We start from the raw sequence: 21,585 nt of genomic DNA on the forward strand, positions 1-21,585 counted from the left end.
CAGCAATTGCCCAGAGCACCTGCCTTGCAAAGACTTTCATTGAGCTGCATTGGGAAGTCTGTGATTGGACAGTCACAGAAATTCTGGAGGGTTAGAAGAGGAGGGCTTACAAAGGCTGCAGACAAGAGAACTGCAGCCTTTGCAAACTGTTTTTAGATATCCCCATAGACAAAATGTATACTTAAATTAATGTATGTTTCCATGTGGTATATCTACTAAATAGCTCTAAAAAAATAAATTACAAAATATTTGGGCAGTGGAGGGTCGCTTTAATTTAGAAAAGTGCACTTCTTGTAAACTAAAAAAAAAAAGAGGACACACTGTCCACAAAAATGCTTTATGGGTCTGGAGTGTCCCTTTAAATAAAGAGAAAAAAAAGTTCTGTTGAAACATTTTCAATAAAAAAATAATAATAAAAGAATTGGGAAAAAGCTTACACACAAGGATGCAAGGAAATACGTTTACTTTAAAAGTAGTAGATACCTGGAATTTTCATCTAGCAAAGGCCAACAATATAAGCATGGCAGTATGCTCTGGATGTGGAAGCATACCCTAAATTAAATCAAATCATATCATGTGATATTTGATATCAGATTACCTGGCCTTCCTAGTCAGCTGACCAGCTTACCTGTGGGGTCTTTATTGCAGTCAGTAGGGAGCCTATACAAGACAAGTATCTCAGCAATGTTGGAATGTAATTAGCTGAGTTATAGCTCCCCAATAGACCCTCATGGTATGGAGTGACACAGGACTGCATGCTACCAGCATTTCTTAGACAGAAACAATATATCTGCCAGAGAGATCAGTGACTGAGATTGAAGAAATAATGAAAATACAATAAATGGAGTATGCAGAGAGGGGGGGCTAGGAGAGGAAACATAGGGGCAGGAAGGGACAGCCCTGCAGGGAGGAGGAGGTGGTAGTGGTGTTGAGTGTCTAGCCTGGCAGTAAGAGGGAGGGAGGGAGATTGCAGTGGAGGAGACACACCTCAATTTGGAGAAGGAAAGCTACCTGCAAACAATCAGATCCGGGAGGAAGGCTAGCGAAGACACCCACAGCTCAGGGCTCAAGCTATCAGGTGGGACAAGACCTGAGCACTATCTCAGAGACAGACTGAAGATAACCAGACAAGGGGAGATCAGCAGGGGGAGAGGAGAAAGCCACCAGCATATGGGACAGCCTGAGAGCCACCAGTGATTTGGAGATCAGGTGACATTAACTGGACAAGTGACAAGACAACAGACTGACCCCAGTGTCCCCAGAAGCTCACAGCACAAGGTAACAATGTTACCCCAGGGATGGGGTGTGTGGGGAATGTTGGGACTTTAAATGGATACTTCTATCGAACACTGAGACAGGTACAGCTGCTAACTCCCTGGGACACGTCTCCTTACATGTGTGGGGGTGTTCCTGTCTAATTATGGGATCTCTAATTATACAGCACTTCTGGTTATCTACGTGGAACACTGTAGTGTAGACTGTAAACTAGGTTGGCCAGATTCCTGTAGGATTTGGAATGCAAATCCCAGCACTCTCAGTAAGCAGTCTCTGCTATGTGAGGGAGCTGTGTTTATGCAGTTAGTGGTAAAGGTTATTGTCTGACATCACTGAACAATATAATAAATGATTTAATATCTATTTTATTCAATGCCTGTGCTATACCCTTTACTGGATAAAAAGTGGCTATAACTAATATTATAAACTGTGCCGAGTTCTTATCATGTGAACTGATTTAAATCACATTTCATGTAGAAATGAAGTGTAGGAAAGAATAATTTTGCTAGATAACAAAGGGGTAATTCACCAAACAAGTTATTGGGGGTTATTCACTAAATAGTGAATTGAAAACGGAATTGCAACAATAGTGGATTGGGGTAAACACTCCAGATTCAATGGTCACAGTTTTGCTATTGTGGTCTCAGTTTTGCCAATTCAGAATTTACTTAACTACAATTTGCTGTTTATTCCCTGACAATGATATTTGTAGGGAATAGACAATCAATTTTAGCCAAATAATCAAAATTCTTAATTGTATAATTATTTTACGCTATTTTGACATAAATCTTGTAATTCAGTGATCGGATATCTGTAAGTCGCTGTTTAGTGCATAGCCCCTAACAAATGTTATTACCATCCTGCACCTTCTTATAATCCTTCTAACATCTACTCTTCCTAAAGTAGAAGTCTGTGATATATTATCTTAAATGACTGCAATGTACAAGGGGGCGAATTGAAAATAAATTGCACCAAAATATGAGACTGGCGGATAGGAAGCACCATACTTTATTAATTATCAATATGCTGCTAAATGTGGAGTTTGCGTTCTTTTCAAATAATTTTTATTAAAGTTTTACATATTTGTATAACAACAAGAACATAAACAATATATTGGGGGTAGGAAGGGAAGAGGAACTTGGAAATGGAAAAGAATAACCATCTGATACCGGAGAAACTGACGGAAGCCAAGTACAGAGAGATGGACACAGGTTTCTTCAGGAAGGAAGAGATTCTTTATTGGATCACCGATCGGGACTCAGAGGGACTAGCGTCACCAAAATACCACAAGTTCTGAGCCCCGGACAATAGTGCAGGCTCCTTATATAGGCATATAACTCCTCCCATATTAAGCTCCACCCGCACATTCTCTTAACCAATCAACACAATAAGAATTAACTTCCTGTTTGACCGCATGGCTTGTCCAGCACAATGGAGGAGGGGGAATACTATATCCTGTATTCTTGCACATGCTCCGTACACTACTGATCGTATCTTGCCTCGTGCAACCAACTGATCGATACGTCAGCATATGCACGTACACATGCCACGTGGTAATCTCGGCCTACTAAATTTATTTTTACCGAGATTCCACCACATTCCCCCCTTTGATGCCTCTTGATATTTTACAATTACTTGAGGCATCACATAACCTTAGTTTTGCTTACACCGCAAGTTACCTTGAACCAGACCAGACTTATCTTATGATGTGAATCTTCAACATTCATCTTCCTGCATTGGTTCTCCCTGATCTAGAGCCCTATATTTATATATCGCCATTATCTGTGCAGCAGCCTTCCTCTCTGCTATACTTCCTATCAGGCTTTGCACAGACCTAACTACTAAGGGGATAAGACACGGTAGGAGTAGACACAACAATAAGATCAATAGGACTCCACCTACCACTGCCTTAAGCCCTCCAAACCACTCATACCAGCTACCAAACCAACTACTTGGATTATACCCTTTCCATACCTGAGTAGGCACATGCGCTAGTTTAACCATATGGCTAGTAAGCTCAGCTATTGCTTGCCCTTCGTCGTCTATTTGAAGACAGCAATTGCTTAGGTTAAACTTCCCACATACACCTCCCTCTACTGCCAAAAGGTAATCCAAGGCTAATCTATTCTGGTATACTGCTGTCCTCATCCTGGTATTATGTTTCACTAGGAGATTGAGTGCTTGTGATGTTTCATTGGTGATAATCTCAACCACCGCCTGTAACCTTATAATGCGGTTGAGCATATAAATAGGGGTTCTATAACCAAAGGTACCATCTTCTGCCCACGTGGCTGGCCCATAATAATCTATGATACGCTGGGGAGGCCATTCATTATCTTCCCAGGTACCTATCTCTAGGGGTCCCCTTTTCTTCCTATGATTCACATCATACACTTTAACACCTAAAGTCTCACCTGTTTCAATCGGTAACAAGAAGAAGGATGGTTTGAGCATACCCAACACACATGCCCCTTCCCAGTCCTGTGGCAACTCCGAATAGGCTTTCTTACCACAGATCCAGTACAAATTTGCTGGGGCTCTCCAGGTAGATGTGATGGATAAATCAAACCACACATCCTTTAAATTGGCATATCTAGCAAACGGGTTAGATGGTTCTGAGACATTTGAAGCCGACCACCAAGTTGTATTTTTAGTATCATCATCATAAGCTTTTTGCCCTAGACAAGTTAATTCTCCTACAGAAGTATTATACATTATTCCTTTCCTTGCTATGCAAACATAACCTATGATGGAGGTCTTTAATCTCCACTCAGATTTACCTCTAACACTCAAATGATAATCGGCTTGTGCAGATATTAGTTGGTCAACTGCCTCAGAACCGGACATTACCTCCTTTGCTTCCCAAGGCCATTGGTCTCCCATGTTAGTACCTCCACACACATAGCAGTTGGTAACATTAAGACTACCGGCAATACTTTCGGCTAAATCTATGAACAGGTTCTTAGCGCTATGGGGGATCTTATTATCTATACTCATCTCTTCATAAAAGGAATGGTATACTTGATGAGTCTGGGAGGATACCGTATCAGTCTCTATTCCTATAAACAATAATGTCCCAGGATCTAAACCCGTCCCGTATATCTGAAACCCAAATAAATTTCCATACTTATCTAGGAACTTGTCGGGGTTATTTATAAGTATATGGACTGGGTTGCATTCCATAGACTTACAATATGGGCTAGTCGGCAACTTAGTCACTATCATGTCTTTATCTACTGTCTGTCCCCAAGTCGCCCACCCCACACAAGACCAATATGGGCAAAAGTTATAGTCTTTATTTGGGCATCTAGGACTCACATATTTATTTTTACTACTGGGACAAATATATTTATCGTTAGATCCATACGTCCTCTCCCATCTAAGATCCCCACATACATTCCACGGCTTTCTACCACTTGATATCGCCTTACATGCATCAAATAGCAGAACACCCGAAGAATATACGGATTCTAACACCGTCTTATTAATTAGGGTCCCCTGAGGATCTCCATTCCTGAGAGTCAACCAAATTGTACGAGGTTGATACTCCGGACTGAAGCACTTAGGTTCTCCTACTCCTAAATGGCACACACTATAGTCTATATTTAGGTATCTACATCTTGATACCTCTCCTTTACACTCGTATTGTGAATGCCAAATTAGGGTTTGGGAAATATGGTTACCTGTTCTCGTAGTCTTAATGCATACCTCACAGCTAGGAGTGTCGGTACCTCTACCTTCCTGAATATAAAAACACATGTAAATAAACACAATCAAAAGCACATCTTTCGCCGTCATCCTCAGTCTTCGTCCGTGCGATGGAACCTCAGCTTCCAGGATGTGAGGGCTGCAGGGAATGGAGTTCTGCTCGTCTTCACAGGTGTCTCTTCGAGACTTTCCTGGCTTATACACTATGTGATGGTAAGCGGACAGGCTTTATTATGGCCTTCTCACTCACACCTGTAACAATAAAATTTGTAATCCACAATAATTCCTCGTTACTCCGACTGAGTAGTGCGTTTCAACCGGATCTTGCAGGGATTCTCTGGATCTGCTGTAACTTGCCAAGAATCGACTGCTGCTGGTTTAACCCTGGAGTGATGTATCCACGGAGTCACTTCTGCTACTTTTATCGCTGTAGGGGTAGACAAAAGAACAACATAAGGACCTCTCCACTTGGGCCCTAACGGTACATTATTCCACTCTTTAATCCACACTTGGTCTCCTGGATGATAACTATGAACAGGGGGATAAATATTCACAGGTAATCTATCTTGTACCCATTTCTGTACCTCCTCCATAGTCTTACCCAACTCTACAACCTGCTGCCGGGTAATTCCTTCTCCCAACTGACTCAAATCCCCCCTTAAGTTACCAAGTACGGGAGGTGGTCGCCCATACATAATTTCAAAAGGAGAGAGGCCCATCCTTCTGGTAGGGGTACTGCGGATTCGCAATAGAGCTATGGGTAAGAGAACGTTCCACTTAAGTTGGGTTTCCTGACACATTTTAGCCAACTGGTTCTTAATAGTTCTATTCATTCTCTCTACCTTACCAGAACTCTGGGGTCGATATGCAGTATGAAGCCTCCACTTTATACCAAGCATATGAGTCAGTTGTTGTAGGCACTGGTGAACAAAAGCTGGACCATTGTCCGATCCTATAGAACAGGGTAGTCCATATCGGGGTATTATTTCTCGTAGCAGGAATCTCACAACTTCTCCTGCTTTCTCTGTACGAGTGGGACATGCTTCTACCCAGCCTGAATAGGTGCACACAATTACCAGCAGGTAACGATGTCCACCCGATTTAGGCATCACTGTAAAGTCTATTTGTAGATCGGACATGGGGAGTCCCCCCATAAACTGGACTCCTGGTGGCTTTACTGGTCCTTGTCTTGCATTATTTTTAGCACACGTTACACATCTACGTACAATGGCCTGAGTCAAGTTGGACAGTCTTGGTATGTAGAAATGTTTCCTGAGAGATTCTTCTGTACTGTCTCTCCCAGAATGTGTCCCGTTATGATAGTTCTGGACAATTTCTACTGCTAGTGATGCTGGTATAACTATTCTTCCATCTTCTAGCTGATACCACTTGTTCTCCAAATACTTTCCCGGTTCAGTCTTTAACCACTCCTCTTCTTGAGCTGTATAAACTGGAGTCCATTGAGACAGTGGGGTTGGTATTAGAGCAGCTATATGCCCCACATACTCCTGTCTTCCTGATTCGGCAGCACGCTTAGCTGCACTATCTGCCATCCGATTTCCCTTGGTTACATCACCATCTCCTCTCAGATGCGCTCGACAGTGAATAATACCGACTTCTTTCGGCTCCCACACTGCTTCCAATAGTTGTAGGATTTCAGCTGCGTACTTGATTTCTTTGCCTTCTGAATTCAGTAGTCCTCTTTCTTTATACAAAGCTCCGTGGGCATGAGTGGTTAAAAACGCATACTTAGAGTCCGTATAGATATTTACTCTTAAACCTTCAGCCAATTGTAACGCTCGTGTTAGTGCTATTAATTCTGCCTTTTGTGCTGATGTTCCTTTTGCCAGTGGCCGAGCTTCTATCACCTTGTCTATTGTTGTTACTGCATATCCTGCATAGCGGATCCCTTCTTTCACATAACTACTGCCGTCGGTGTAATATTGAACATCGGGGTTCTGGATGGGAAAATCACGAAGATCTGGTCTACTTGAGAATACTTCATCCATTACTTCCAAACAATCATGTTGACTTTCAGTAGGTTGTGGCAAAAGGGTAGCCGGATTTAAAGTGTTTACAGTCTCTAAATGCACTCTTGGGTTTTCGCACAACATTGCTTGATACTTGGTCATACGGCTATTACTAAACCAATGATTTCCTTTGTAATCCAACAACGTCTGTACTGCATGTGGAACTCGTACATAAAGTTCTTGACCCAGAGTGAGTTTATCGGCTTCAGCTACTAGCAGGGCGGCTGCAGCTACGGCTCTTAGACAAGGTGGAAGTCCGCTGGCCACTGCATCCAATTGCTTAGACATGTAGGCAACAGGTCTTTGCCATGATCCCAAGTACTGTGTCAATACTCCCACAGCCATTCTTCTTTGCTCATGTACGTATAAGTAGAATGGTCGTGTGTGATCAGGTAGACCTAATGCTGGGGCACTCATCAAAGCCTTCTTCACATCTTCAAATGCCGTTTGCTGTTCTTGGGTCCATAAGAAGGGGTCGTGCTCTGTACCTTTGATGGCTGCGTACAGAGGTTTTGCTAGTATCGCATAGCTGGGAATCCATATCCTACAGAAGCCTGCTGCCCCCAAGAATTCTCGCACTTGTCTTCTATTCTTGGGTATTGGTATTTGGCAGACAGCTTCTTTTCTCTCTGGCCCCATAATCCTTTGACCTTCAGAGATATGGAATCCCAGATACTTGACAGTTGGCAAACACAACTGAGCCTTCTTTCTAGACACCTTGTATCCTGCCTTCCAGAGAATGTGTAGTAGATCGTGCGTTGCTTGCTGACATTTTTCTTTGGTAACTGCTGCTATCAACAAGTCATCTACATACTGTAACAATACACACTCTCCTGGGATGGACTCGAAATCCAATAGATCTTGACTTAGGGCTGAACCAAATAGGGTAGGTGAATTTTTAAACCCTTGGGGCAGTCTTGTCCAAGTCATTTGGCGTTTTGAGCCCGTTACAGCATTCTCCCATTGGAAAGCGAAAATACATTGACTTTCTGCGGCAATTCGGAGGCAAAAGAAGGCATCTTTGAGATCTAAGACTGTGAAGTAAGTAGCCCCGCCCGGAATTAAAGCAAGCAGGTTATATGGATTGGGTACAACTGGATGTATGCTAACAACCGCATCATTGACTGCTCTTAAGTCCTGCACAGGTCGATACTCATCTGTACCGGGCTTCTGAACAGGCAGCAATGGGGTGTTCCAGGGGGAAGTACAGAATTTTAGGATACCATACCGTATGAATTTATCCAGATAGGATTGAATGTTCTTCTTAGCCTTCTGTGGGATGTGGTATTGTCGTAGGCTTACTGGATAAACCCCAAGTTTTAGTTCAATTTTTATGGGTGGAATATTGCGGGCCAGTCCTGGTGGGTTGTTCTCTGCCCAAACTCCTGGTATGTTGAATAATGTCTCATCACTCCTAGGGTTTTGGCTAGTCAACACTGTATAAAGTCGCCACTCTTCTTCCTTTGGTACGGATAAAGTCATAATACCTGAAGGTCCATTAAACTTTAAGGATGTTGTTCCATTTGGTAGGAACGTAATCTGCGCTTGTAATTTTGATAGCATATCACGTCCCAGCAATTGGACTGGACATTCAGGCATATAAAGGAATTGGTGTTTCACTACGTGGCCTCCCAATGTACAAAGTCGACTTTTAAGAACCGGTTTTTCAGCACTTCTTCCAGTTGCTCCTATCACAGTAATAGTCCTTCCAGATGGAGGAGCAACTAGATTAGTCACCACTGAATGTTCAGCACCAGTGTCGATCATGAACGCACTCCTTTTCCCCCCTATTGATACATCGACCATAGGCTCCGCTCGACCAAGGGGGATGGAGCCCGGTCGGTATCAATAGTCCTCCATGACCGTGTCAGCCAATCCTACAAAGTCCCTACCTTCTCTATCGCGGGACCTCTGCGCTGCTGAAATATATCTATCTTCCCTAACACTTCCTCTGTTCCCATTACTTCCTCTATAACCATTACTCCCTCCGGGGCCTCCTCTACCTCTCGCTCTGCCTCTAAAGTTTCCGTAACCTGACCTAGGTCTGTCTCTCTCAGACTGTTCTCTTCGCGGACACTCATTTCTCCAATGCCCTTCTTCCCTACAGTAAGCGCACTGATTCCTACTTAGAGGTTCCTCATTCCACTTACTATCGCCTCTATCTGGGCCCCGTCTATCTACGCCTGCGATCGCTACCGCTAGCATATCAGCCTTTTTACGCATCTTGCGCTCTTCCTCTTTCTTATTTTCTGTATCCCTGTTCATATAGACCTTATTTGCTACCTCCATTAGTTGGGTGATTGACATACCTGCAAACCCTTCTAACTTTTGTAGCTTGCGCTTAATATCTCCGTATGCTTGGCTGACAAAGGCGGAGTTAACCATTCGGGAATTGTCTGCGTCTTCCGGATTAAAGGGGGTATACAAGCGGTATGCCTCCAATAATCGGTCATAAAAGACACTGGGCGCTTCATCGCTTTTCTGGATCACCTCAACTGTCTTCGACATGTTAATGGCTTTCTTTCCTCCGGCTTTCATGCCAGCAATTATAGCGTCTCTATAGGCTCTGAGTTGAACCATATCAGCACCATTTACGTTCCAATCGGGATCGGTATTGGGATAGTGTGTTGCGGCCCATGCTGCTGGATTAGCTTGGTTCAAAGCACGGGCTCTATCCTCTAATGCTTTAATGGCTGCTTGATTTATTCTCGTTCTTTCCTCATTATTAAATAAAGTCATTAATAACTGCTGGCAATCAGCCCATGTCGGATTATGCGTCTGTACTATTGAGGTGAACAGATCAGTCATGGCTTGTGGTTTCTCAGTATACGAGGAATTATGGGTCTTCCAGTTTAAAAGGTCAGTTGTGGTAAATGGGACATATACGAAGACTGGGTCAGCGTGTGCCATTTGACCTGCGGCATCGATATAAGCTGACCCGGGATTTAGGCGAAGAGGCATCTGATAGTGCTTTAATTGTTGGGCACCAGTTAACTGTCGGGTTTGGATGGGGCTACGTAGAGAGGCGTCAGTCATGGGTTCCGGTCGGGGAGAGGTAGGGTATGGGGATGTGGGAGGTTGGTTTTGGGAAAAGGTCGTAAATAAAACACTTCGAGCCGAGCTAGATGAAGCTTGACCAGAAGTCTGAAGTGGCGCCAAATCAGGATATTCGTTTCTAATGGGGGTGGGTTCTGGTTCCGGAAGGGGAGATTTAGTACGAGGGGGGGTGGATCCTGTACTGGAGGAGGAAGCGGAAGTGGATGGGGGTAATGAGGGGAGGGGTGCAGGGCTTCCTGCGTTTGCGTCACTTCTTCTTAACGGAAAATAAGGGGGCGGCAAAGGGATCTCGGACTCAGGGGGCGTGTCCAAAATGGGCCTAACACCAGTCCTAGTGGACGAACAAGTCCTAGCTACCATGAGGCGACACTGCTCCTCGTGGCATGTCTGGAGCCATTTTGGCGAGTCATTTACGGCCTGTCTCCAACAGTCAATATAAGGAAACTGGCCGTAAAGTTCAGGCCTACCTGATACAGCCACGTGTAAGCGCTGTACCAGAGTTAGATCCAAACTGCCACGTGGCGGCCATGCCGCAACCAAAGTAGGCCACTCCCTAGTGCACAAAGTAACCAAACGTACAGGAGACATCTTAACCCCAAAATCACAAGTTTTAAATCCCTTTTTAAAATTCTTTACCATGCAACCTAAGGGATCCGGAATCGTTGACTGCGACGCACCCATACTTAACAATGGAACGTCGTCGACAACAAATACTATACACGCGTACTATTCAACAGTCACACCCGTTTCCTCTGGCAACAGCACCACGTGGTACGGTTACCAAGTGAAACGTACACAATAACAATAAACACTCAGGGAATTCCCGTACACACACAGCTGTTACACCAGTCACTAGATAATCAATATTATGCCCTTTGGCGTAACTATACAGTCACCCACGCTATAATTCTCTATATACGAATTACCCGTCTATAACACACCCCAGTAACATCGTCTTTTACAAATAGCGGTTACAGTACGGTTAGCATAGGTCAAAGTACAAGTTAAGGTCACAATACAATTATTAGTGGTTATGGTGTTAAACATGCAATGGACGACAATGATTAGTACTTATTATACAATGTCAGTAAATATACAGGGTTATGGTACCGTGCATTATAATACAGCAACACACTATTAACACTCTCGCTAGACGGCTGAGCTCGCGCTATCTAACAAGATATACACTTTACTAAACAATCGCTAACACATTTACAATTCCCAACTAAACTATTGGCCAGTACCTTGAATGGACTACCTAAAAACAATCTACATACGTTTTGGTTAGCCACACTGCCCAATCACCACATATATAGCGAGCTAGAGAACCGAATTTACACAGACGCCTCTTAGTCGCACTATACAACGAACTAGAGGACCGAATTTACACAGACGCCTCTTAGTCGTACTATCAAAAGTCTAGTGGGTTCCAAATTTACACGCCTTCCCACTTAGCCCAGATAGGATGAGAACTAGCGAACCGGATTTACACAGACGCCGCTTAGTCTCCCGGTCCCTCCGACCTAGCGAACAAAATATACACCCTAGAACGCTAGTCTAGACAAGACACCGGTGTCCGGCTAGGGCTATTTTACACCAGAGCGCCCCGCCTGACTAACCAAATCAAACGGTCTGACTAAAGAGCGTTCGATCGAGCGGTGCGCCTTCGCTCCTTCCCTCCGACAGAGGGGGCAGATACACAGATTCAAAACCCCTTTGGGCCTACCGCACAATCGGTATACCCCTAGTGGGTCCTGCCGTCTAAAACAGCAGTTGTCTTACCTCCTCGTTCCTGAACCTGAGTTCACACTCATCGACGGGGACACCCCAGCACTTCTCACGTAGAGGCCGATGATCTCCTGGACAACGGCCCAGTGGCGCCGAGACGAAGGGAGGTCCACGCAGAAGTTCAGGGGTGCAGCCGTAGAGAACGTGGGCAAAGATAGACCGTCTCACGCCTCTGCCTCTCAGCTACCGTTGAACGATGAGCTTCCCGGCCAATGCACCAAATGATACCGGAGAAACTGACGGAAGCCAAGTACAGAGAGATGGACACAGGTTTCTTCAGGAAGGAAGAGATTCTTTATTGGATCACCGATCGGGACTCAGAGGGACTAGCGTCACCAAAATACCACAAGTTCTGAGCCCCGGACAATAGTGCAGGCTCCTTATATAGGCATATAACTCCTCCCATATTAAGCTCCACCCGCACATTCTCTTAACCAATCAACACAATAAGAATTAACTTCCTGTTTGACCGCATGGCTTGTCCAGCACAATGGAGGAGGGGGAATACTATATCCTGTATTCTTGCACATGCTCCGTACACTACTGATCGTATCTTGCCTCGTGCAACCAACTGATCGATACGTCAGCATATGCACGTACACATGCCACGTGGTAATCTCTGCCTACTAAATTTATTTTTACCGAGATTCCACCACACATCCAGCATTAAAATAGGCATAAAAATGTATATGGCAAAAAAAAAAAATAATAAAAAAAAATATGTTTTTACATCAATGCACTTTAATAATAAATATGTCAATGCTGTTTTGATTTTTTCTTCCCACTTATCCCAATTGTATTTTAATATTGGGAAATCACGCATATTAGCTCTATGCGATAATTCGTGTGCCTTGTTTTCTCGAATCAAATTAAAAACTTCCCTGAGAGATGGCCCATTTTGGGACTTCCAATGTCTTGGTAAACAGGATGTAGCAGCGATCAAAATGTGGCCTATGATAATTTTGTCTGATCTATTAATGGACTCCGGGAGTCTTTTAAATAAGGCTAGTTCCGAGGTTAAAATGCTAATGGTCCTGTCCACTTTAATAATTAGGTCGTGAATCATTTTCCAATATTTAGTTAATTTAGGACAGAACCACCAAATATGGGCCATATTGCCCACAGAGTTTGCATTCTTTCAATAGGATGTATGCAAGGGAGATCTTGTACAGCGCTGCAGAATATGTTGGCACCTTATAAGTAACAATTACTGTTGGTATTATTTTAATCAGATTGGACGCCTGTAATATACATTTATTTAATTATGCCAGCTCTTTGGACAGTGGTGCTATATAAGAACGGTTAAATCAATAACCTTGATTGATTTAGCTTTCTCCTAAGCTAGAATGGTTTTGGTAAATCCCAGGGGATGCAGAGTGAGATAATGTTATCTGGACAAATAATTATCTCACTGCTGTACATAGTTCTCCTTAAATTACACATTAACCCCTTAAGCGCTAATGACATATAGGGACTGTCTTAATAGCAAGGGATTTGCCTAAATCTGGGCGTGATGAGGTTAAGAATCAGAAGGGGGAGGGAGTGTTGGAACTTAAATGAATATCCTAAAATCCCCTAAAACCACTCTATCACATAAATGCATGTATAAGGGAAGCTCTCTGTAGACTGGTTATACAATATTAATGAGAAATATATTAGGGTTTGCAATTAAGCGTCCTGCAAAATCTCCAGTCAGTCTGGTGCATCTCCCACACCTTCTCCGTCTGTGCGATACATCAGTCTTGGTCGGTGCCAAAGGAATGGTTGCAACACATTTTTATTTTTATTTTTTTTTCAGAATGTCTGTGAATTCTTTAATCTGTTTGGTTGGGGATAAAAGGGCTGCCCGGCAATAACTGGTACCCAATGTGCTCCTGAAATGAGATAATCCGTCACAGTGGTTCCTTTTTAGGGTCCCGGCTGCGGTGCATTAGTTAATTAATTTTTCACGCTGGAAGGGATATTCACTATTGTGGATATCTGTAAATTCAAAGTGAATACAAAGTTAATTTCAGGTTTTAGGCCAAAGCAGATGACCTGGATGCAAATCTGGCAAGCAGATTTTTTTTTCCCATTGTCTACTAATTTAGCCTTAAATTTAAAAGTCACTTTGAATTAGCAGGAATTCACACCTTGGTGAATAACGCATGGATTCTCAGGAAGAACTTGTTATCCCATCCTGACAGATTGCAGAATAATAAGAACCCTGGAAAAATGGCGTTTAGGCTAAAAAGCTAATTGTGAAAAAATTCTCCAAGTCAGTTGTTGTTTCCAGGGGCACAGCTGTTTCAGCCTAAAATTTAAAACCCACTTTGCATTCATGTCAATTCAAACTTGAATGAATAACCGACTGTTAGTCGGCTACGTAATATTATGTTGCTTTATTTAATTGGTGGATCAAAATATTTCTTCATTTTGTTATTACTATGTATATGGAGCTGTGAAGGCACGACATGGCATTCAATGTAAATCTCCCAGTATCCTATGATGCTGAGCTGTACTTGGTACCATATGCACAGCATCATGGGAAATGTCAGCATCAATATATGGCATTGCTGCAGAAGTGTGTTTTATACTCCTCTCCCTTGTAAGCTTCACTCTAGTAAACCCTTGAAAAGGACTTGATGGGACAAGTTCCAACCAGGACTATCTCCAATTTAAAGGTTAAAATGATTCTGAAAAGGGACCTTGCCAGCACCATAACCGGTGCATCTTATTGTAGTCGGTCTAGAGCAGAGAGTCTTTAGACTATCTTGTTTTTGTCCAAGAAAAATACAAATTGCACTTTTTCGTTATCTGTGCAATTCTATCCAGACTGCAGTGATAATTTGTGACTTCTGGATGGCTTGGCTCCGCTATCGTAGCCTTTTGGCATCCAAATTTGTGTGAACGCATTTCACACCTGCAATACAGAAGTCTGCAATCTAAGGTCTGATGATAGCTGAAGATAGCGTTTCAGGAATATGATGATATGTCACTGTCCACCAGTGATTCAACATTCAATATGGATGTGTGAAATCCATGGGGTTTATTTCTTAAACAGTGAAATTATGTCAGAATTTGACTTGGCATTTTATTAAAAAATAATTTGAGTTGGAAAAACAAATTCTCCTATTTTAGTATTGTAACAGAGCTCCGCTACTCAGTCTGAGTATCTCGCCAGCCTTCCTCCTTTTCCAGCAGGATACCTAGAGCTATTATAGCAGCTCACCCGAGACTTGACGAAGGATGAAACAGAGTACACTTTAAGAAAACCACACACATATACACACACAATGTGTATTCACCCTGCATATACATAAAAAAATATGTAAGTCTGGGCTGATAAGACATACAATGAGGTCTGGGGCAAAAGCAATCTCCCACCGGCTGTGTCCTCTCCAGACAAGAAGCATTAGGAAATCAAATCCCTAAATCTCCCATCACCAATACAGAACCACCAGAACCCATACATCCCAGGACTGCACCACTCAGATACCCACTGTCCAAAGAGCACCCTGATTCCACTACTTTGTCCATTTGCCACCCAGTGAAAGATTCAACCTGCCGCAACTAAGTTCCAAACTGTTGTATGATTCCATGCGACCGGCTTGAAGTTCTGTGTCTCACCCATACAGCATATAGGTGGCTGTTATCGTGGGTACGCTGCATCTGGTAGGGTAGGGGCAAGACCTAGAGGTATATGAGAATAGTCCTAGTTTTAGGGTGTTCTATGCCAGGGTCCATAGTCTGTGGGAAGAAAGCTGGATCCTAAAAGCCCCTGTTTTCCTGTACGGGCCTTAATTTTTGCAAATTTGGGTGTCCTTGTTAAAGGTACATTCCAGACAGAGTCCCCCTTTCTTCATTGATGCATTTTATAATGGAAAAAAAAAAAAATACAAAAAAAAAAAGATCAATGATATTATCTAATATTTGATGATATTCCTGGTTGAGAAGACCATGTGTGATGTTCCTTCTTTCACATGAAACACGGAAGGCCTTCAACCATGCTGATAGGTTGTATCTGTGCGGTACTCATTCCTCCTTTGGGTTTCAGAGCTATGGAATGCCCTTTTCAGATTTACAAACGCATTCGCCAGGGGTGCACACTATGGTTACTGTTTTTCTTGGCAATAGTACCACTGGCAGTAGTCAAACGACAGTCCTTGACTTTCATTGATCTGTTTGGATCTCTCTTACGGTTTAATGTTAATTAGACTAAATGCCACACTCTTGATTGCCTTCCTCTCTAAGAAGTTCCAATGAAGAAGGGAAAAAAAAAAAAGGCCTTTATCACATCGACAGATTAAGACTTCCCTGTCTATTTATCCTATGTATTAACGATCTCCCCTTATATAACAAACTGTCTGCCTATTTAACCAATGGGTGATATTTGACTTATCCCTTCTTAGTAAGGGCTATGCTGGAAAAATAATGCTCATTCTTTCATATTTGCCTCCATAAGCCTAAAAAAAGACATTAAGAGTTATTCACTAAAGTGAAAATTGCTGTGAATTCAAAGTGAATATTAAATGTAAATACAAAAAACTGAACACATAATTGACTTAGAGAACTTTCCTATATTGTTTATATTCTTGTTGTTATACAAATATGTAAAACTTTAATAAAAATATTTGAAAAGAACTTTCCTATATCCACTTTTTTGGCCTGAGCCTTTAATTCCCCTCAACCGTGATTGACACTTTATATTACTCAGGGCCGGCGCGTCCATAAGGCGGCACAGGCGTCCGCCTTAGGGCGCCAGAGGAGGGGGGCGCAAAAATCCGAATCTCCTGCCTCTAGCTGGAGACTCGGATTTGTAAACTCACCTCTCTCCCTGCAGCCAGCACACAGCAGGAGCAGGGCAGTGAAGTCAGCCGTCCTCCTCTGATGATGTCAGAAGGGGGCGGGACTTCTACTGCTCCCAGACTCCAGTCCCCAGCGGTCCTGACTGCAGCTCCAGCCTCCCAGCCGACCACCAGGGGTAAGGTTCTCCCTCCCTGGCCCAAGGTAAGTCTCTGGGAGGGGAAGGGGGTGGGGAAGAACTTTAAGCATTTTTATTTTTTTTAAATCAAAAGTTTTTTTTTTCAGCCCCTTTTTACAGCCCCTGCCCCCACCATACTCCCCCTGCCCCCACCATACTCCCCCTGCCCCCACCATACTCCCCCTGCCCCCACCATACTCCCCCTGCCCCCACCATACTCCCCCTGCCCCCACCATACTCCCCCTGCCCCCACCATATTCCCCCTGCCCCCACCATACTCCCCCTGCCCCCACCATACTCCCCCCTGCCCCACCATACTCCCCCTGCCCCCACTATACTCCCCCTGCCCCCACTATACTCCCCCTGCCCCCACTATACTATCCCTGCCCCCACTATACTATCCCTGCCCCCACTATACTATCCCTGCCCCCACTATACTATCCCTGCCCCCACTATACTATCCCTGCCCCCACTATACTATCCCTGCCCCCACTATACTATCCCTGCCCCCACTATACTATCCCTGCCCCCACTATACTATCCCTGCCCCCACTATACTATCCCTGCCCCCACTATACTATCCCTGCCCCCACTATACTATCCCTGCCCCCACTATACTATCCCTGCCCCCACCATACTCCCCCTGCCCCCACCATACTCCCCCTGCCCCCACCATACTCCCCCTGCCCCCACCATACTCCCCCTGCCCCCACCATACTCCCCCTGCCCCCACCATACTATCCCTGCCCCCACCATACTATCCCTGCCCCCACTATACTATCCCTGCCCCCACTATACTATCCCTGCCCCCACTATACTATCCCTGCCCCCACCATACGGCCCCTGACCCCACCATACGGCCCCTGACCCCACCATACGGCCCCTGACCCCACCATACGGCCCCTGACCCCACCATACGGCCCCTGACCCCACCATACGGCCCCTGACCCCACCATACGGCCCCTGACCCCACCATACGGCCCCTGACCCCACCATACGGCCCCTGACCCCACCATACGGCCCCTGACCCCACCATACGGCCCCTGACCCCACCATACGGCCCCTGACCCCACCATACGGCCCCTGACCCCACCATACGGCCCCTGACCCCACCATACGGCCCCTGACCCCACCACACGGCCCCTGACCCCACCACACGGCCCCTGACCCCACCACACGGCCCCTGACCCCACCACACGGCCCCTGACCCCACCACACGGCCCCTGACCCCACCACACGGCCCCTGACCCCACCACACGGCCCCTGCCCCCACCACACGGCCCCTGCCCCCACCACACGGCCCCTGCCCCCACCACACGGCCCCTGCCCCCACCACACGGCCCCTGCCCCCACCACACGGCCCCTGCCCCCACCACACGGCCCCTGCCCCCACCACACGGCCCCTGCCCCCACCACACGGCCCCTGCCCCCACCACACGGCCCCTGCCCCCACCACACGGCCCCTGCCTCCACCATACGGCCCCTGCCCCCACCATACGGCCCCTGCCCCCACCATACGGCCCCTGCCCCCACTATACTGCCCCTGCCCCCTCTATAGCCCCTCTACAGCCTCTGCCCCACCATACTACCCCTGCCCCTTAACAGCCCCTCTATAGCCCCTGCCCCACCATACTACCCCTGCCCCTTAACAGCCCCTCTATAGCCTCTGTCCCCACTCTACTGCTCCATGTGCCTCTCTCCAGCACTTCTATTTCCCTCTATAGACCTTGCCCCACCATACTGCCCATGTCCCCTCTACGTCCCTCTATAGCCCCTGCCCCACCATACTGCCCCATGTGCCCCTCTATAGCCCCTGCCCCCACCATACTGACCCTGTCCTCCTCTACTGCCCCCTGTGCCACTCTACAGCACCTCTATTTACCTCCATAACCCCTGCCCCACCATACTGCCCCTCTACAGCTCCTCTATTTCCCTCTACAGCCCCTCTTTCCCTCTAAAGCCACTGCCCATGCGCCCCCTCTACAGCCCATGCCCCCCTCTACAGCCCCTGTCCCCACTATACTGCCCATGCCCCCTCTATTGCTATTGCTTTTGTCCCTCTACAGCCCCTGCCCCCTGCCTCTGCCCCCCTTTCACACGCCTCTACTGCCCCTGTCTCCCCCCTCTACTTCCTCTACCCGCCTCAACAGCCCCTGTCCCCCCCTCTACTTCCCATTTACCCCCTACCATACTGTCCATGTGACACCACTTTATTGCCTCAGTGTCCCTCATTACAGCCTGTGCCCACACCATACTGCCCCTGTTTCCCACCATACTGCCCGTTTCCAACCACATTGCCCCTTTGCTCCCAACACAGCCCCTATACTCCCTTCTACAGCCTCTAACTCCCTTACTTCACATCCCTTGTACAGCCCCTATTCCCTTACTACAGTCCTTACCCCCACTACAGCCCCTCTCCCCCAATTGCTGCCCATATCCCCCACACTACAGCCCCTGTTCCCACTTGCAGCCATCAACCTACTTCAGTCCCTAACCCCCTACTACAGCCCCAATTCCCCACTACATTTCCTAAGCCCCCAATTACAGCCCCTAACTCTCAACTACAGCCCCTGTCCCCCTACTACAGCCCCTAACTCCTCAATTAGAGCCCCTATTACCCCACTAAAACTCACTACCACCCCACCCCACCCCCACCCAAGATTAGGTTCTGGATCTGCCCCTGCTCTGTATACCTGTCTGCATGTCTCTGTATGACTATGTCTGTCTGTGTATGAAAGTGTATGTATGTCTGTGTCTGTATGTCTCTATATGACTGTGTCCGTGTGTTTCTAAATGTCACTGTATGCCCGTGTCTGTATGTCTCTGTATGACCCTATCCATATGTCTCTGTATGCCTTGTTCTGTATATGTTTGTGTGACTGTCTGTGTATATATATGTCCCTGTATGTCTCTGTATGCCTGCATCTTCATGTCTCTGTATGTCTGTGTTTGTATAAATGTGTCTTTATTTATCTATATGCCAGTGTCTGCATGTCTCTGTGTGTGTGTCTGTATGACTGTATGTCTGTGTACCTGTATGTGTTGATTGTATGGCTGTGTTTGTTTGATTGTGTGCCTGCGTATTTATGTGACTATGTGCCTGTATGTGTGGTTAGCTATATATCTATGTCTATATGGCTTGGGAGGGAAAAGTTACACAAAGGAGCCTGAGGGGAAGAGGGACACACAAAAAACAGGCTGAGGGGAGAGACCCACAGAAAAGGGCTGTGGGAAAGAAAGACACACAAAGGGGCTGGGGGGGAAAGGAGATACACATGGGGGTTGTAAGAGACATACAAGGGGGTGTAAGACACACTAAAGGGGGGTACAATACACTACATGGGGATTTCAAAAGGCTGGATATGAGACACCGCTAAAGATACATCTTATTTGTGTGTGTGTGTGTGTGTGGGGCGGCAAAATTCATCTTCGCCTGTGTAGCCAAAAATCCTTGCACCGGCCCTGATATTACTGAACATAAAATTATATTTGCTAAGGGGGTAAAGAACATCTCTCTCTCCATCTTTGTTCCATAAACAGGAGTGGTTAGGAGGCTTGCCACTTTCCCACTTATTTCTATGTTATAAAACTTCCCAGCCAAGTTAACTTCCATCCATTTCAAATATGAGTCCAGCTGAGTCTGAACTGAGCAAGTCTTGACCACCTAATCACATCTACAAAACCATTTGTGGCTACCTGCTTCCCCCCCTATTCCTGGTACAGCTTTCTCCTATGACTCATTCATTGACCCTATGGAAATCTATTAGGTAAAGATACAAGTTCTCCTCTACTGAACCTCAGATGCCCCCATTGTTGGATACTACAGCTTTTTCTGCATCAGAACTATCATACTCTTGTTTTCAGTGGTGGCTACAAAAATGCTTCCCCCAGGATTAGAATTTTTTCGAGTCACAGTAAATCTATTCCCTTCTGACTTTGAAATAATGCCAAGACCTTTCGGTGGAGTTGCATGTTCACTATGACCACGTTCTGGATTATGTTAAGGATTTTCTCATTCTATATGGAACTCTTTGTCAAAGAGTCTGATTAATTGGCTTGAGTTATATAATGTATAAAAACTTTTAGATCTTCCATATCTTCACCCTCCCTCATGGCATATGTGGCAGGCTGGCAGCCATGCCCTAAGGCTGTATGGAGAAAGTGGATCTAGAACACTGGTCTGCTCTGCTTAATAGACCACATCCGTTTAAAGAGCCTTCTTCAGCATAAAATAAATATATTTTTCAGATTTGTGCAGCTACCAGTCTCTGTATCACTAAACCATGATGGAGACAATGATGGCCGTGGTTCTTGGAATCTCTCAATCCTTTTTTCGGATATAGGACTGGTGGACTCCTCGTACTCTTCCTCCTTCTCTTTCTCCCCACTATGAGTTGGGGATTTGGTGGTTTAATTGTCGTGTTTCTGTCTTCCTTGAGTTATGGTTTTCTTTTATGTTTGTTGTGATCCTATGACTTGATATATAATGTGTGGAATGTGTTTTTCTCATTAAATAGGAAATTAATTCTTCCTTCATGATAAATCAGCCCTTTTTATCAAGCTTCTGTGTTGCATGCTCCCAGATGTCTATCAGACAGTCAGGAGGGTCCTTTTCCTTACTTGTCTTGAGTGCTCATTCAGGTGAAAGTGAGAATTCACTTAGATGGCTCTGCGCATGCGCCCTGCCTTGCTGCCTTGTGAGAAGGTTTAGATTAGCCGGGAGATCATCACTAGTGGTGATTTCCTGAGTGCAGAGCGGACATT

At 45.3% G+C, this 21,585-nt stretch overlaps 1 protein-coding gene across 1 annotated transcript in view; it reads left to right on the plus strand.

The window, feature by feature from the left end:
* The first annotated feature begins 942 nt into the window (after nucleotides 1–942).
* The window catches only part of RAB3D (RAB3D, member RAS oncogene family), a 40,555-nt gene continuing 19,912 nt past the window's right edge, over nucleotides 943–21,585 (plus strand). Inside the window, exon 1 of the mRNA XM_063449566.1 lies at nucleotides 943–1,278. The gene's annotated coding sequence lies outside the window, so the exon portion shown is untranslated. The remainder of the gene's footprint in view (nucleotides 1,279–21,585) is intronic.

This window comes from Pelobates fuscus, chromosome 3, assembly GCF_036172605.1.
Source record: "Pelobates fuscus isolate aPelFus1 chromosome 3, aPelFus1.pri, whole genome shotgun sequence".
NCBI classification, from domain to species: Eukaryota; Metazoa; Chordata; class Amphibia; order Anura; family Pelobatidae; genus Pelobates; species Pelobates fuscus.